The 13,374-nt window shown below is 41.7% G+C and overlaps 1 long non-coding RNA gene across 2 annotated transcripts in view; it reads left to right on the plus strand.

The window, feature by feature from the left end:
- The first annotated feature begins 310 nt into the window (after positions 1-310).
- LOC120509213 overlaps positions 311-13,374 on the plus strand; it is a 37,549-nt gene continuing 24,485 nt past the window's right edge. Inside the window, exons 1-3 of one of the 2 annotated variants that reach the window (XR_005629193.1) lie at positions 311-755; positions 934-1,097; positions 12,118-12,217. This is a non-coding gene — a long non-coding RNA (uncharacterized LOC120509213). Of the gene's footprint in view, positions 1,098-12,117; positions 12,218-13,374 lie in introns of both variants that reach the window. The other variant, XR_005629192.1, reaches the window with a different exon arrangement.

Below are 13,374 nucleotides of genomic sequence, written 5' to 3' on the forward strand. Positions count from 1 at the left end.
GTAGATGGATTACTGCTGGTGCAGCCAGACCTCTGCTACCTGTTTTCCTTGTCCTAAGTGTTTTGAATAGGTCATGGAGGTCTCTTATGATGGTCATTTTCCCAACCAGAGAGTTTGTCTTGTACCTGGTGAAAATTAGATCAAACAATATATCTTGCTAAATGAGTCACTGCTAGTCCTTTGTTACCTTTTACTGTTTGTTTGAATTTACTTTCCATCATGATTTAAAGGCTTTTCCCATCTCCTTTTCCAGTGGAGGGTTTATGCTTCTCATTGCTTCTTTCTTCCCTTCAATTATGTGAGCCATGCAAGCATTTCCCCTTGAACACTTTCCAGCTCCCCCACCCCGTACCTCCCCCAGTGCATGTCCTCCCCCTCGTTTACACAGCTCCCTTCTCCACTGTGTTTCCTGCACTGCCTACACTAATTGCACTTAGCCTGGATGTGGTGGGGGAGGGAGGCTGGAAAGGGAGAAAGTAAAGAGAGGACTTCTGAGGAATCTGTGTGAGTTTCTACCTGGAGGGTCTTCTGCACATGGAAAAAATGGAAGACATAAAATAGGCAGCAGAAGGAAGAGGAGAGAGGAACAGATTCAAATCCAGGTCCAAAGTGACCGGAGACAAGCTCAAGGTAGGAGCATGTTGGTTCTCACCCTTTTAGAGGGAGCAAGGCAGCAACTGGAAGCTGCACAGACGAGAGCCCAGGAGATCCAGTCCCTGCTCTCCACAGCACCCATGTGATGCAAAATTCAGAGGGTAAGGCTTGTGGAGCCCTCCCTGCCACCTCTCCTGGCAAAAGGTTGTTCAGCATGTGGGAGAGGTTGCTTTGTTTTTTACTCATTGTTCCATACCCCTTGACCACTCACTCTACTGCAATTGCTTGTCTAAAACACTTCTCACTGCCCTTGTCCCCACTCCCATTCCAAAACCACAGGAACAAGGATGCTGACACCACAGAAGCAACGAGCTGCACATTGGGGCCATTCCTACAGGCTGGGGATGAAATCTGCCTGGAGAACATGCAAAATTCAGTCCCTGCTCTCCTCACAGTGGGATGTGGATGTAAACATTGTCTCTTTCTCAGAGCAGCTTTTGAGAGTGAGTATTTGTCTCAGAAAGAACAAACACACACCATCAAACAACAACGCAACTTACAAACAAGCCCTCAGAGACCAGCAGCTCCCAAAAATCAGCGCTCAGTACTCTCTGAAACTTCACTCATTTAGATTCAAAGGTACCTGGACACAGAATACTTGAGCTAGAGAAACTGCACATCTGTGGCATGTGTTTATTTATTTATTTACCTGTTTTCCAATCTTGTACCTGCCTACTTTAGCTGATCTCTAGCTATCAAATTGTGATGGAGCAAAAGTAATAAAATGCCTGTAGGATAGAAAAACCCTGCCTGAAGTTCTCCCATAGCTCAACCAGACCTAGAAGATGCACAATTCAATTAAAAGAAATATAAAGTTTTTCTCTCCTCACCTTGCCATTTTCCCCTTCTCTTCTGTGCATTTCATACATCCATATATATATATATATATAAAAATAAATACACACATACACACACACACATACGCACACACGCACAAAGCCACCCCTCCCCTTCCCAATCCTTCCTTTAAGGTTTAATTTAACAATAACATTTGCGATCGGGGTCCTGAGCATCTCAAGGGCATTGCGCTTGAAATTGCACACACTCCGCACCATTTATCATAGCCTGACATGTGTCATGTTCCAGACTGCAGCTCCAAGAGGTTACAGCTCACGACTGCTCCTTTGTTGATCAGCTGCCGAGACAACTGAGGCACCTTTCTTTCTTTTTTTCTTCCTTTCCTTCTCTCATTTTTTTTTTATTATTAAAGCTGCACCGTCCTCTTTTCATAGGGTTCATTCTGACACAATGGAAAAAGAAAACAAATCCTTCTCTGCCCTGTGCAGTTCCCTCACCAGATCTTCATCAACCCAAATTCTGATCACATTTTATTTGGGTGCAATAGCAAAGCTTTGGCTGGTTAATATTGCTGCTTAATACTGGATGTAAGAGGGATAAACTGTTTTCAAGGTAGTTCTGTGCCTGAGGAGAAGAACATGGTGTGTAACTGCTAAGGATATTGAGGACAGTGCTAAGGCAGTCCCAAAGTGCTTTCCTGTGGCAGCATCCAGAGTTGCCAGGCCAGTGAATTCCTTCCATTGCTAAACTTCAGTCTTGCAACTTCAGGGAAATTAATTTTTTCTTCTCAGGAGTTTCTATTTCATTTACTCCACCTCTCCTCCTTCACTTCCTTGGTGCCTTGCACATTTCTTGCTGCCTGCAGAGCACCTGAGACCTGTGTGTATCTTTGCAGGAATGATGCATACAGCAATTCAGCAAACCAGGCTGTTTATAAACAAGAGCCACTGAATTGCATTCATAAATCACTTGTAGATCCTACTTTTGCCAGTCTTCATCCTGCCAATCAACATTTGTATAGAGTATGGGTCTGGATGTCACTGTAACTTAATGTGTAAAGGATGCGAGGTACTACTGATAGCAAGGAATGGGGTCTGAACACTGGTCTAAGATCTGAGCAAAAGCAGACTTTGTATTGTTCTGCATTCTCAAGAATGTCAGCATATCAGGTGAGCTACAAATTTCCTTTTAAACTATTTATAATGAAAAGTTCTTGAACGCAGGAAATGCTGAACTGGAGCCGATTTCTCCATTTCCTCTCCCTATTTTCATGTTCTGCTCTGTCCTGGAAGACCTCAAGCCTGAAGGTTCAGATCCCAAAGTCTGTCAGTGTTTTGGAATGATACTTGATCTTTCAGATTCCTATTCCCCTCTGAGCTCTAAATCACGCAATGTTCATCACCACCTGTTAGCATCAAGCACAGCCTCTGCCGACACAGTTGGAGTTGTCTTACTTTCTCTCACACTCTCAGATCTTGTCGATGGATATTTTTGGAGGTTTCCTCGGTTTAGAGGCACTTGATTAATCAGTAGTGCCAGATGGGAAGGCTCAACTACTACCACCATGTGTGTGTGTGTCACACGCCTATTAGATTCACTAACAGAGGGTTTACTTGCCATTGGCCAGCAAGATTTTGCACTTTATCCCTCATTGTATGTTTTTTGCCCATGTCAGACCTCTTTGCCTTCCACTTTATCACTCTCCCCTCTAGAAGTCTGATCTGAACAGCACTTTGCTGCCTGAAGGATGCCTTGTTTCCTCCCTGTTTCTCAAGGAGAGAAAAGCCCAGTTTTGTGTCTGTAGCTGGGTAGTCCCACATTCACAGCATCGTCTCCGAGCTGCTCCGGGGCTCAGCATGGAGCCGGCTCCCCACTGCCCGTGATGCATTTCCCCCTTGCATCTCTGCTCGTGCTGCTGACCTTGACTTGTGTTTGATCCCTGCCTTCCCCCTTTGCCAGCGTCAAGGCCCCTGCCCGGCCCTGCAGGGATGATGTAGTGCCACCAGCTGGGATGGCGTAAAGCAGCGCCGGGGCTCGGCCAGCTTCCAGTCACATCCCTCTGCCTGTCCTGGGGAGAGCCACCACCTGCACAGTCCCACCTTCCCCCACACTGAAAGGCGACAGTTCAGCAAAAACAGGGCAAGGCACACGGCACAGAGAGGTATAAGGGCAGAGAGCACCATAAATGCTGCTTCTCCATCGCTTTGCCACCCTAAAAAAACACTTGTCTGTGTGTGCCTGACACTGGCACTGCTCCTCTGCCCCCAAGCAGCAAGGAAGCTGCTTGACTACCCAGTTTAAAGGAGTATGATGTCTCCCTAAAACTCTTAGGGAGGCTTACTGAGGATATTTAAGAGGGCTGGAGTTCTGTTATTTATGGAGGGGCTGTGCCCACGGTGTGCCTGTGCCTGTCTCTCTTTTTAGGACACTTGTTCCCATGAAAGCTGCTGTGGTGTTTAATTCCTCACTCCAGACCACACAGGAGGCCAGTTTAGCCCCCAGCAGTTTTAAATGAAAGATGAATAATTTTAAGGGTATTTTGTGGATTTATAAGGAGGAAGTAAGGAGTCTAGAGAAAGGAGGAAAAAAATAACAGTCTGTGGCAAAAATATTAAAAATAACTAAAAGCCCACTAAAAATAAAACCCCCCCTCAGCTCTTCCTCTCCAACCATGGATATTGTCATTGTAATACTGCTTAGAAATGAGGTCCCTTTGGGCTGGGAGTGCAAGTAATACAACTATACTCTGAGTGCAATAGAAAAGCAATGAGGAAAGCAGCACACACAGTAATCAGGTGAGCAGACAGGGCTTCAGCTGAGACCATCCTCTGAATATCTCAACCATGGCGTAGACCTAAGACTGGATTCAGAACTGGCTCAACATCCTGGTCTCCCTGTGGAAGGAAATATGGCTACAGCATCCTCTATTTATTGGGATGGCATTGGGGGATGCTGGAAATTAATTGGCTCCTCGGATATGAGGAAAGTAACCTTGGGTCTCTCTGCTAAAAAGAAAAGGAGAGAACCACCAAACCAGCAACATATAAATAATAGGAGAACCAATAATGACTTAAAAAAAGTATTTAAATGCAATCAGGCAGAGTGGAGGAAAGAATAATGACATGTGTACAGTAGACACAATGTAGATTACAATTTATAACAGGATACAGGATGGAGCCAGCACTTGATTAGGGGACCATGTTACAAATTTTTCAGCATATGTCCTCTGTTTTTCTTTGCCTTGGCATAGAAGGCTGGGCACTGCTGGTAAGTAAATCAGATCGTCAGAAAATGCCCATGTTGATGAGAATTGCAGGATCCAAGGAAATTGACTTGTATTTTAGACAATTCTGCCATATCCATTCCTTGCCCAGAGCTGTCAACTGAGAAAGAGTTGTGCCTGCTTACAGCTTTAATCAGAGATAAAAATTACCCCTAGTTCATGAATATGTTTATCATGGAGATAAGTCAATGGCAGAGAATAGATTCTCAGCACACAACTCTTCATGTCTTGCACTAAAATATGTCATATACTGATGTGTTTTGCTCTACAAATAGCACCCTCATACTCCACACATTGTCCAGACACAGACGGAGCCTGGGCAGGGAAAAGTCTTTCAGAAGGAAGCACAAGGAGCTTTTGCTGATGAGCTTGGAGGGCCTTGAAGCTCCTTGGGTGTCTGCTTGCTGTGGCTTGGCCACCATCTATGAACCCTTCACCTGACTGCCAGGGGAGAGGTGAAGAGGGAAATTATCATTTGGTCTGACCACAAAGGCTGTTGTGGCTCCTTCGATCACCTTCTGTGTCTTGAGGCTCCGTCTCCCTCCTGGATGTGTTCCCAGCTGCTCTTGTCTGGACCCAACACTTCAGGCATGGCTCTTGACCATTAATACCAGTAAGTCATGCTCTGTGGTGGGGTGGGGGGAAGCTGGGATGTGCTATTTCTTGTGGGTAGTCAGACTATGATAAAAAGGAATGTGTATTCATGAATAGAGTAATTTTTTTCCACTTTTAAATGTCTTTTTTCTTCCCAGTCTGGTAACATCACATCCCTCAGAGTACCCTAAATTAAAGAAAGCAATACCAGAACAGCAACAAAAGCAGGAATGGGAATGACACAGCAGCAAACCAGAAAGCAAATGGCTAACAAGGGATATTTGTATGTTGCATGGTGTTATTTTGGCTGCTCTATTTGTCCAAATTGCCCAAAAAAACAGAGAGAGCACAAACAGCTAAATGAAAGCTCCTTGAAGTTGGCGTTTTGCTAGATCCTGATGTGTGTGTGCACTGGGTGTGGGTGTATTTGTGTGTGTACGTCGGGGAAGAAGGAAGATTGTTATTGTGGTCTCTTTCTAGACAGGCATAAACACCCCTGTTTATTTCCAGCATGCCATCTAAATTCAAAATTAGCATAAGCTGATGGTGTTAATTGATTTATATGCATGCAGGCAGTGGTTTATCAAAGGTAGAGGGACATAAGGTCACTCCCCTAAGGGCCTCCTGGGAACCAGTATCCATCTGAGATAATATTGAGATTGGCATAGTTGGGAATATAACTGTGTCCAAGTATGAAGAAACTGAGTTCTTTGTCATTAGCAGCAAAATAATTTTCCTATTAATATTATAATTCTCCTTTTAATAAAGGCTGCTCTCATTGAGGTCTAGGAAAGTGCCCTCCAGGTCTGCTCTGAAGTGGCCCAGGCTGCAGCTGCAAGGCTGGCTGCCTTCCCAGAGAAGGGAAAAGTCCTGTCCAATTTGCCATCTGAGCCAGGCTCTTGGAATTTTGTTCCTTTCAGGTCAGTGTACCTCAGCCATTGTGGAAATGCCAGAACATTTTCTCAGAGGAGGTCAGCAGCGACACAGAAACAGCAGGGACCAGCAGGGACTTCTTTAATTTCTGAGGAAATTTCATTAAAATAGTTTCCTTGAGTTGTAACAAGAGCAAAGCCAGAAAAGGGTCTTGGCTTGCAAGTGTAAATGGAGGAAAAATACATCCCCTCTTGCAGTGCTGGTCCTCAGAAGGGAGGAAAAGAGAGGAGACAGCCTAAAAATGCTGTGCCTAAAATGTCTCCCATTGCTATTTTTTTTCACTATCTATTAAAAAAAAACAAAAAAAACTTATTTTTTTCGTGAAAAAAATTTCAACTGAATTTTTCATTTTTCTTTCTTTCTCTCTGTTTGTTTGTTTGTTTGTTTGCCCCTCACCTTTTCCTGAGTCGATCTGGGGAATTCAGACGTGAAATCTATCTAAATAAAGCATCTTCCACTTGTAAGCAAACCTCCCCTGCCTGGCAAATTGGGAATTTTGCCCTCTCTAGTAGGAGCTGTAGTATCTGATTGCTCTCTGACTAAGCAGGAGCTTGACAAGGCCATCTTTACACTGAACAATCCCATATATCAGAGGCCACCCCTTTGAATTCAATGGCTTTTCTGGTGCTAAGAGAGGGTATTAGAAACTTAGTCTGAAATCACACCTTTCACGTAATAGGCAGCAATGAATAGAAAAGAAAAGGAAAGAGGAGGCTTATAGGATTTCAGGAGTTTCTTTTGAAGAAGGAATCCACCCTGCTGCTGATGGCCAGACGCTCATGTGGGTGTTGAGATGTGCAAATAAAGCAGGGTATAAAGCTGTTAGCAATGGTTCACAGCAACAGACCAGCTCCTGTCAAGGAGAAGCAGGTTAGGTAAACTTTTCAGGTGTTTGGAGGTGAATCTTTTCATTTGTGCACAGCCCTTGCTTGACCTAACTATTTCACATCATTACCAATTGCTTTGTTCGTACATATCAAACTTCCTCCTGGTGCTTTATTGGTTTCTGCTCTTGCTGACCTCTTCCAGCAGTTTACTTTCTAACATCCTGAATGCTTCATCATGACTGTTCAGCACACCTCACAGAGGGCTGAGATTAAAAGTTAAAAAAAGAGAAAGAGTGAACACAACAGGAGAGGAAACAGAAGAGCTTTTGGCAGCAGCCTGGTGACACCCTGGGGGGAGTCAAATGGGATGAGTAACCACCCGAAATAATGGCAGAGGGGAAAAAAGAGAGAAGAGACTCAAACAGCAGGGCCTGAGTGAGAGAATTAGTAGGAACATCAAGCTGAGAAGGCCAGGGGAGGGGAGGAAGGCAAAGTCTATCTCTCCATCTCATCTCTCTGTTCCAAAGAGAGACACTAAGCCCTGTTAAAACAGAAAATGGGACCACTTAGTTTACAACACTGAGCACAGATATCTTGTACTCAGTGTCTGCTGCTCTCCTGGACTGAAAGTCTGCTTGGCTCTATGGTATAAAAGAAGTTCCAGGGAAATCTGAAGTGAGGACAGAAAGGGGAGAAGGTGGGAATTTAACAGGGGGAGAGCAGACAGTGTCAGACCCACCTGCAGTGGCTGCAGGGCACTGGTGTAGCACAGCCAACAGCAGTATCCTCCCTCCACAGGTGCTGCAGAGCTGCATTTGTGTCCCCTCCCTGAGCACAAGGCTGCAGGGACACAGGGAAAGGCTGAGAGGACATCAGCCTGGCCAGGGCTCACTCTGGCTGAGCCCAGGACCTTCTGCCTCCTCTACCCTGGCAAATCTCAGCAGGGTTATGTTTAGGCTGCTCAGTACTTGGTGAAGGATAAACATTTCATTTAACACAGGGAGGATGAGATTTGGGAGCCTGGCTCCTTCTGGATAGAGTGACAATGGAAACATTCAGTACTCATGCCAGGAAACATCATAAGATTTATTTAGTGTCAATAAAAGAAAGAAATATTTTGACAAAACCAGAATATTTTACTTGGGTTAATTTTTTTTAATAATTCTCTATTATATGATAGAAAATTAAAATGTAAAGTCAAATATTTTTGTGTGCCCCTCAAAAAGTTGGCATGGGTTCTTTAGCACAGTCAGGATCTTTCTTCTAGTTTTCTTCCAAAAAGAAGCAGTGTCAAAATCAGTTTGATGTTGTGAAATGTTTCAGTGTTGATGGAAGCACCTAACTAATAGTCAGGGTATGTGTGGCTATCTCTGCTGTTAACATTACAGAGAGCCTGACCTCCAGGTGCTCTCCAAGGCTTTCAGCTCAATTTGCAAAACTCAGGCTTTTCTTTAGGTTTACAATACCATGAAGCAACATAAAGTTCAGTGATGATTGGATTAGGTTTTGACAAATATGAAAAAACATTGAGATGTAATGTTAAAGCAGAAGGAACTCCAGGAAAGAGCAACTGGAGGTCTATTTTGTGAACATACTGAATATGTGGCTACAGCTGCAGCATATTCAGACTGCATAAAGTCTCTAACAAAAGACATTATGCAAACTTTGCATTTGAATAAGAAAAAAAAAGAATATCTGACCTGCATTCTTTTCTCATTAAGTATATTTTTTCTGTACACATTCTGGTTCTTTTTTTTTTTTTTAATGCTAATGAAGAATTAAATTGTTACGTCTTCAGACTAATGACTCTTATGAAGATAATTTTAACAATTCCTTCCCAGCCTTTTCAAGTCCAGTTTCATGCTTAGGAGGCACAGAGAGTTTAAGCTTCCATGTCTGCCTTTGGTATTTCTACCAAGTGCAGATTTGTGACATGTGCTGCCATGTCCCAGGGTACATAAAGCTTCACTTTGGTGTCCTTGACATCTTTGGTCCTTTTTGTGGCTATCTCATAATTCATGCAAGTGATGCCATACAACTGTAAGTTTTTCATGAGGTCATAAAACTGATTTATAGAGGTTTTCCCATAATCTCCAAGCAAATTAAAGAAGGTTGATGGAGCTATGCAACTCACTGTTGCCTCAACAATGGTCTCATTCAGGAATGACACTGAACAAGATTGAGGTATTAAGATATCAAGAATGTCCTTAAGAAGCCTTGTCTGTCTGTAAAAAAAAAAGTGATGCCTACAAACCAAGAAGGGCTGTTTCTTCTCTACACGTAGTTGATTTTACCCATGACATCTACCTTAAGATTAGTCAGATAGTTTCTTACTTCACTTTCTGCTTTCAAATGGAAAACTCTGATTAATCTAATGCAGGTCAGCACTTACAGAAATAATTTGAGATTAATCTCCTTTCCCTTCTGAGATATTTGAAGTTTTAGATTATCCATTTTACAAACAGTGTTTTATTTTGCTTTTAAGCTTTTAAAATTATTTTATAATGAGGGAAATATTCCAATAAGGAAAAATTCTAATTCCAAAAATTCCAATAAAGGAAAATATATTTATATATACCTGTATATATTTGCATATATATATATATATATATACAAACCAGATATATCAAAGTATATATTTGTATATCTAAAACTGTTGGTGTTTCACATATATAGATATTAAACTATTTAAAATGCACATATATAAAAACTAAACCCAAACCTCAAACTCTATTTCCAAACTGTTAAAAGTGGACATTTCAGAATTGTGGGAACTTTATTCTTCCGTCTTTATTTCTGAAGCTGTTTGTGAAGCGCTTGCATTTTGACAGAACTATATAGTCCAAGAAAATGAGCTTTCACTAAACTGCCTCCAACTTCAATATATGCCCTGTGTCAAACTCAGAGAGAGCTTCCAACCTCTGTGTCTGGGGCCAAGTGCCAATTACACTGCACCCAATGGCCTATAACTGTCTTTTTTGCTTCTGTGAATATCACTTTTCTAGTTAAAATCTTCAGGACAGCTTGCAAACTGTTTGCTACTATTGCTCGGGAGTTAAAAGTAACCTTGAAAACATTTCTCCATGGTAGTAATCGAGGTGATTCTTCCATCCCTTCTCAAAAATGGCAGTATATCATGCCTATCTTTCCTCCTCAAACTCTGCCCAGCAGGCTTCTGAAGACCTTTTTAAGGTGGGTGTTATCCTTTTTATTTTCTTCTTATTTGAATATTTCATCTCAAACTTCTGAGGGAGATTACTATCTTCCAAGTGTGTGAAACCAGCCAGGAGTGTTTTATATGTACATTGTAAAGCATTTGATGTAATCTGTACCGTGATTATACATAAATAAGTAAAGAAAATCTTTTTAAAATTACCTTTGTATGGGAATGAGTGGGATGATCCCTTTACCAAAGAGATCATACAAACTAAGAGAGTTCTAAAGGTGAGAAATTCAGGCCCTTTAAAGAGTATTTGAAATAAAACCCAGGAAGCATAGACATTATAAGTATTAGTTTTATTACTAGAATGAAGAAATAATTGTTAAAATTATTTCCTGAGTGATTTAAAAGTGCTAATAGAAGTATTTAGCCATATTCTGATCACACAGTTTTATAAATTGGAAGTAACTTAATGATATGAGTTCATTAAAAGGGAGATGGCATCAACCTTGCCAAATTCAGGCATCATACAAAGAGATGAAAGAATTTCAATAGAAGACAGACACAGAACTATGGTTCAAGTCAATACTGCCTTATGGCCAGTGCATTGCAACAGGCTGTAAAAGAAAGTAATGAAATCATTAGATACTGTGTCCTTGCATTCTATTTTCTATTTACATGATAATAAACCGTTATTAATATCATCATCCTTGTTATTGTTCTAGTATTGTGAATTCTTGTAGTTTTCTCATTATATTCCTTAAAGCCTCAGATGCTGAAATCAGGTGATCACCTAGTAAATTTCCAATTTTTTTTTATTTAAATGTAATATCCTAGCTTTCCTAGTTGTGGAAAGAAGTTCAAAAGCACATTTTGAGTGCAACTCAAATCACTTAATTTTATGTAGCTACATCAGATGAGTCAAAGCACAAAATTTATAAAATCCAGGCAGTGTGTGAAGCACAGAAGCTGCCCTAAAGGTCCCAGCATTTAAATTAAACTAACTCTGTTGTCACCAGTGCCAGTAATTACAATAAGCCTGGCATTTCTTGTTACCCTGTGAAATTACCTGCAAGGCCTTTTCATATTGTCTCCATGCTGTTGTTTTCATGCTCAGCAGAGCATTAAGAGTCAATGATGGGCAGCTCTTGTGTTTGACTGCGAATCGTGGGGCATTTTGCTTTGGACTCTATAGAAAATCCTCAAGGTGTTTATTGACAAATGCTTCCTACGGGCCGCTGTAATAGAGAATTCTCCTCTCTGCCTGCTCCCCAGTTCCTACAAGGCCAATCTGCTCCACATCTAGGCATGCTGTTGCAAAAAATATATTTTTTTCAGTAGCCTCTGTAATGTGCCTTCAAGAGGAGCTATGGATCAAGCGTGCTCCAGACCAAAGGCACTCAGTCCTCCAGCTCGGAGCTGTGTGCTGCCATTTCCCCTCCATTTGTTTCTATGGAGCTGACTGTGTGTGCGGTCATCCATAAGGGTGCTGAGATACCCTGGAGAGAGGAGGAATAGCTGCAGCTATTTTTCATTATTATATACTTCACTTTGTAATAAATGAGATCCATAGCATGTGAACGCCGCTCTTGTAGATCATCGTATCAGCAAGCACGAGGAACCTTGTGTGCCACAAAGCTAAATAAAATAAAGTAAGTAATCCCAAGAAAAATAGGCTGGGGAGAGACCACTGAGTGTTCAGGAGTGCACAGTGCATCCTGTCAGCCTGAGAATGACCTCAGGACTTGCAGCAGCTAGAGAATGGGCACTTTTAAATCTAAAGCTGTGGTCTACATGCTTGTCTCATCTCAATCTCTATCCATACACAGTGCAGAAATGTACAGACTTGCACTTCCATTGCCTTGCAGGTGTCTTTGGGACAACAGGGACCACCAAACAACTTGTGACCCAAAAAGGAAATAGCAGCAGCACCAGCAACTGGGCTCTTCTCCAAAGCTTGTGATAATGGTGAGTGTTGAGTGTCTCTATAAAGTAGGGCAGATCAGGTGTGGAATTTTCAGACCAAGTTCATGCCAAGTCTAGTTTTGTACAGTCCCCATGGTCTTGCAGGTAGGGCAGGTATTTGTCTGCAGTGCAACATGGCAGATCTGGATGGTCCTGCTAAGAGTCCAAAGTGAGTTTCTCACTTGTTGACATTTTGACCAATAACCCAAAGATGTGAGCTACTGAATACCTAGTCAGTGCTAAAAAATTATGGATATCTATTTCCTGAGCAGCAGTTATAACTCAGGAGAGGAATTTTTGTGTTATTTCCATAGGCCAGTGATGTTTTGGTACCTTCTGCATTTGCAAAATGATCTGTTTATTGGGAGGCATAAGGAACTAGTCCTAAAGCTGGGTTTGGTGTACACAAGTGTTAGCAGGAGGCTCCAAAATACCAAAACTTAGTTCTGGAAAACCACATTCAGAATCATAAAAAGAGTGAAAGAATAGAGATAGGATAAAATGTAGCTCTTTTCTGGAGGTGAGGATTCTACCTTACAGTTTATTTGGCATCATAACACTTGTAAGTAAAAGCACAAACAAAAATTTACATACGCACATACAAACAGAATTCTCCTGCTGTTCTAAAACACAGTGGTTTTCTTCACTGTTTGCCTTGGATGTGAGTTGAGAGGATTCTGGTTTGGTTAAACTTTCTGCCTCTCAGATAAAAAACAGCAGCAATTTTCTGCTTGAATTTCTCTGTGACTAAATCCATTGATCATCCTTTCTCTCAGTGAGTGAGGAGTGTGTTTTCTCTTTAATAACTACTATCCTTCTCCCTGAATATTTTTTTCTCTCCCCTTCACTTGTTTGTGTTGTGTTGGTCAGTCCACTGCACTATTCCTCTGAGAGACAGAGAGAGCGCAAAATTGAAGTTATTTTATGCTTGGTCTCCCTCGGTCCCAATTTTCAAATCTTCATGTCAATTTTCACACATCAGTGTCATATGGCGAATGCTATGGAAATTTCAGTGGGGTCCTTGGGAGACAATTTATACATGACCCCCTATTCCCTCCCCCAACCAGGCTGCAGACCCTGCCTTTACAAAGAATAAGTGGATTTATAATTAATGTGGATTTTAAAATATGAGTACATTTGGAAATTTTTCTATTTGTTTG

The sequence above is a fragment of the Passer montanus genome, unplaced genomic scaffold, assembly GCF_014805655.1.
Source record: "Passer montanus isolate IOZ18808 unplaced genomic scaffold, ASM1480565v1 scaffold5, whole genome shotgun sequence".
NCBI classification, from domain to species: domain Eukaryota; kingdom Metazoa; phylum Chordata; class Aves; order Passeriformes; family Passeridae; genus Passer; species Passer montanus.